Raw genomic sequence first — 5,402 nt, 5'->3', positions numbered from 1 at the left:
TCCCTTGGATATACCTCAACTAATTTGCTAACAACAGATGTTCAATGGGAAGTTGTGTTTATGTTCTGTTAGAGTTTAAAAGAACATGACAATAACAGAACATCCTGAGACCTTTCCTATTCTCAGTCCCTGTTTGGAGGTACAGGGAAATTTTGCTCCACCTCAGGCAAGCCACTGTGCACATTCTGATAATCCAATTTTATTTACATGTTTTCCTTGAATAGTATGAAAAAATTTTAAAGAGCAAGAATCACTTAGGAAAAAAATTCCCACCCATAAGGATCTTCAATTGTAGGAATACAATCTGCATGAATATACAGTAAGATGGAGGATTTTGCAAGAGGATAAAAGCTACAAAATGAAGGAACAACAGATGACACATTCACTTGTACCAGAAACAGGCAGAACGAAATACCAGTGCAGGCTTGGACTGCATACCAGGAGCATTGGGCAACAGGGTAGGAAATTCCACGTGCTATATAGACTTCAGAAGTTTGCTGTTCATGAACAGGAGTGCACCTAGTTTTTAGAATGCTGATCTGAGCACTCTGCTGGCTGTAGCTTGTTCAAACTGGGGTGATTGGCAGCTGACAATTTTCTCATCATTGACACAGGAGTTGTGCTGTAAGGCTTATTACACAACTGTGGTTGGAACTAAGTAATGCTGATGGTATGGAATTTTGTGGCTTTGAAGACTTAAGCCATGTCTGTCACTTGCTCCCTTTGTGCCATAAATGTCTATATTTAAATATACATAGTTGTAGAAGTAGACAGACTGGCTTTGAGAATATTCTGTTTCTGTAAGCAGATAGAGTTCTGGTGGAAGAATGCTTGAATAATTTTATTCACTCTAGGCCTCTGGCTACCAAAAAGAAAACTGAAAGCTGCAGGAACAGAAAAGAACAACAGAAAAGAAAAACAAAATCATTAGAAGGGGGACCAATTAGTTAAAAAAAGTTACATGATGGTGGCTAAGGGAAAATAATAGACACTTCCATTGTGTTTTTTGACTTTTTTGACTGATTATGGGAGTGCGCAGAGCAAAATAAAAGCATCGTACTAGGAATGTATTGGAATTCTAAGAAAAATATGAATCCCAAGGTAACTCTTCTGTACTAGGACTCTTAGTGTAAGAGATCACACAGAAAAAAAGAGTGGTTGCCCTACTAATAGAAATAATATTAGTAGAAGAAAAGAAAATACTACCTGCTCCTGGCAGAGCTGTCTAATGAATTGCCAAAGAGTCTTTTCAGCCCAGGCTTTACTTCTAATGGGCATTAATGGTATTTTCCATCTATACACAAACTAAAGTGAAGTTCTGTGCAGAATCTGCCTAAGAAAGGTACTGTAGCCAAATGGCAAACACATACACAACATAGGAAACTCTTCTATATTTCTGTATAATCCTGTTACAGTAAATCTAAGCTGCCTGCATGTACTCAGTCTCTCTGTCCTAGGCTCAGCAAAATGACAGCCCTTGAAGCAGAAAGAGCAGTAGGTTCATCCTGTCCTGGAGATATGGATGGCATTCTCTCACCCTCCTGGTACACCCTTTGATGGCTTTATTGCCCATGCTTTATTCTCAGGTGAAAGCTGCCTCTGCAAGGCAGGAAATGCAGCATTGTTGTGGGGGGTTTTGTAGTTGTTGTTTCTCTGACCCGGATTTTTAAAATCACATGACATTTTTTGAGGGGAACCTAGCAAACCTGTTTTGCTGCTGCAAAAATAAAAGCACCCCTATGACTGAGATGGGAGGTGATACTATAGTGGAACAATGCATGTTCCAGAGTTTGCAAGAAGCTTGTCTCATCACAGCCACAAGTATTTAAATCACATTTAAAATCTCCATCGTCTCCTGATTATCATGCTATAAAGCACCTCATGGTATTCTGCAGTAATTTTTACTTAATGCCCTTGTTTTGAAGGGGGTTGCCATGGACAAAAACGTATACCTATAATGTTTACTTGACTTCTGTCTTTAGGAGAAATCTGTATGTTCTGAGAAGCTGACCCAAAACCTAAGTTGTTCATTACTTTGAGACAGGTAACCAGTAATAACAAGATCTGAAATTAGAAAATCTAAAGTTATTTAAAGCCATACATATTGAAATGCAGTAAATATTCTGAGAGCTCTACTTTCCGGTCTATAACAACAAGAAACTTCAGAGAAGATGCTACTGAACAATTTTTTTTCTAGGTTGTTTACCTCCATGATGTTGAGCAATGCCATTTTCCTGTCCTGTGGAAGGGTATGCTGACCCCTGAGTTAAAAATGCTATTCTAGTCACACTAAGATATCGGGGAAGGCTGTAGGGTGAAGTACAGCAGTCCAACCTACCATTAAAGCACCCTTTTACTCCAAGTGCCCCCACCAACCACCAGAATTTCTCCTTCTCTCCTGCAGCTCCACTGGCAGGGTGGGCCTCCATGTGAGTGCTAGAGGTACCAGTGTTTGACAAGGCAGTGGGAGCCTCTGCTCCTCAGGCAGAGCAGAGCAGACCAGAGAGGAGCAGAGTCTGTTTGTTTAGTAAGTTTGCATTTTAAAGTCCCAGGCTGATGTTTCTTTTGCACAGTCTACTCATGAATTATCCCACTCTGCAGACCTTCATCCAGAGTAAATCCACATCTCAACATGCTGAAGACATGCTGAAGACATGTCAGTGGTCTCGTATATTACAGTCTAGTAAGTTTTTTTGTATGTCTTTCTCCTTCTTCAGAGATTCAGTGGGACATGTACCACTGCAGTGGTGGTGCTGCTGTGCTCTCCAAGGCTGTTAAGCAGACAATATTTTGTATTAAAATAATGAATATAACTGGAGAGGGTGAGCACAAAAAACCAGCCTGCATTTTCTGAACAGGACTTGAGTGCCCTGGAGTTTGCCCATTATTCTTTTTCCTCATTTTAATCTTTCTTTATGTTATATAACTTGGTTTCTGCTGCAGCTTTCATTTGAAAGAACTAGTAATTTTTTTTGCTGTTCTGCCTGCTGGAATGTTGTTTGCAGTCTTCTTTTCTCTGAATATCTGTAAAAGGGCAAGTGCTACTCAGAACTTCAGCTTCAGTGTTACACTAGGTGATGGTCTTCATTCATAGAAGCAAAAGACTTACTCCCGTCAGACTTCATCTGTAGTGTTTGAGCATATTCTTTCACAGAGGTAACATAAATTCTGGAAAAGATATGTTTTATGTTCTGTGCTTATGGCAGAAGTAAGGAAGATGATGTCCATCAATAAAAACATTTACACCAGAATCAATCATACCTGGTTCAGCTAATCAAATGTAATTTTCAGTTCAATAGATTTTGATCATTTGCTTAAATCTGTATCTACTCTGTGGGACTTTTCTCTTGTCATGACTTTGCCTTCCCCACTACTGACAAAATATGAAAAAAACTATCTCTGAAAAGACTTTTAAGGGAAGGAGAAAGTATATTATAACAATCCTGAGCCTTTGTTTAGGTAATTCTGATGAGCATGGATTATTACGAATAAGGAAAAATAAGTCTGGAAGCAATTTCGAGATGACAGCAGTTAATTTTAAGGTTTAGAGCAAGCTGCTGCTAACACTCAGTGTAAACTGCAGGTGGCACCATTTATATAACATTTAAAAGAGCACCAGGGGAAAAAATTCTCGCTTTTAATTTGAGTTTTCTGATGGCTTGCCGTGATCGTATAGTGGTTAGTACTCTGCGTTGTGGCCGCAGCAACCTCGGTTCAAATCCGAGTCACGGCAGGGGGGGGTTTATCTTTTGAAGAGATGTAATTACAGATTGCATACCAAAAGTAATCTATTAGTGATGTCTAAGACTAAGATGAGAAAGCAATTAGAAACTCTGTAACTTTTATAAGAATGTTTTTCTAAAAGAGTATGTAGCATAAGTATTAATTCAGAAATCCTGTTGCCAAGTGGGATTTTTTAAATTTAATCTTTATGGATATTTTGATAAATGCAGCCTCATAGTGACCATGGAACTTTTACTCATTACAGCTACTTAATGTCTGGACCGAGCTATGAAGCCTCTGTGGTTTTGATCTTTCCTAGTTTCCCATTCTAATAAAGCAATCAACCTGAACTGCTTGGAAATATGACAGTTGTAGATGTGGAAATCCTGCTTACCTAGGCCTGAACTGCTGCTAGCAGAGGGTCTTTGCTGGTAACAGAGAAGAGGAACCATCACTTTTCTATTGATTCTCTTTGTTTTTGTAGTAGGAACAGTGTGTAATTTTACTGTCCTGTTTCACTGAGCAGTATGACCTCAGATTCTCAGCATGAAGATTTCTAAAATTACCATTTTGATTTAGTGAATTGGTTATGGTAACTAAAAGCCGTTTGTGCAATAACCAAACAAAAAAATTACATAACTGGTAGTAACTACATCTATAAAACATCATTATTATGAGTTAATCAAATAATTTGAAAGCTACTGAATAGAGTTTCTGGTAGTTGGTCCTTTTATTTGATATGGAGCCAATTCAAGAGCAAGCACCGCTTTTCTCTCACTGCTGCATCTGATGGGACATCAGCACCTTTATAATGGATAACATCTCCAAGAAGCCCAGATGGATTCAAGCTTCACACAACACGCCAGCTGCTTCAGAGTGTGAATGACAGGTGCCTTTCTCTCTCTCCAAGGGAGCAGGAAAATTCTTTACCATCCTAAAGGTATGAGTGAGGAAGCGAAACAAATCTTTTTTAGCACCACTGTCAGGAAAAACGAAAGCCCTGCATGCCTGGGAGGGCACTTCACCTCTGGAGGCTGTGGGCTTAGGTGTCCCAGTTTTAGTGTAGTAGACTAGTGATCACTGGCATGTTATGACCTTCCTCAGGTTCACATGAGCTCTTTGTGTTGTGTTTTTAAAGTATCTATGATTATTCCTCTGATTGGCCTTCAATTTCCTGTCTAAATATCATTCAGCCTTTTAGGAGCATGTCAGAGCAATTAGCTTGTGAATTCTTGGTCTAATTGATGAGACAGATGTGACTGATTTCCCAAAAGAAAGCAATTTAGAAATATCCACTAGCATGAAAGAGACCAGGATGATCTTTCATACTCTATCCCTGCTGTAGTCTTTCAGAAATGTCATCTGCTGAGTTAGATTTTATGAAATCCAGAAATACCAAATTAACTCATCACAGGTGCACATACTCTTTAAACAGTCCTAGTGAATTAAGTCCTAAAAAAGAAATTCAAATTTTGCTCTACTCATGCATCATCCTGAGGCTGCTAAAGCACTCAAAGTTCACCCCTGCTTGACGTCAACCTCCCTGGAACTGACTTCTCTCTATCCAGTGTTCATCTGTAGCTAAATATTACCTTATTTCTAATTATAGTAATATTGATGATTTTGAAGCATTTCAATAGGACAGTAGAAAAATTCCAAGATCACTTTTCAAAAAATTT

General features: G+C 38.8%; 1 protein-coding gene and 1 non-coding gene across 4 annotated transcripts in view; both read left to right on the top strand.

Moving 5' to 3' along the window:
• The window catches only part of NFIB (nuclear factor I B), a 263,106-nt gene that overhangs the window by 39,518 nt on the left and 218,186 nt on the right, over positions 1–5,402 (top strand). The gene's annotated exons all lie outside the window — the stretch shown is intronic.
• TRNAH-GUG lies at positions 3,662–3,733 on the top strand. Its single transcript has one exon. It is a non-coding gene; the product is annotated as a tRNA-His (tRNA).

This window comes from Corvus brachyrhynchos, unplaced genomic scaffold (assembly GCF_000691975.1).
Source record: "Corvus brachyrhynchos isolate BGI_N302 unplaced genomic scaffold, ASM69197v1 scaffold194, whole genome shotgun sequence".
NCBI lineage: Eukaryota > Metazoa > Chordata > Aves > Passeriformes > Corvidae > Corvus > Corvus brachyrhynchos.
The sequence above is the reverse complement of the archived record's forward strand: the minus strand, read 5'-3'. Positions and strand labels throughout refer to the sequence as shown.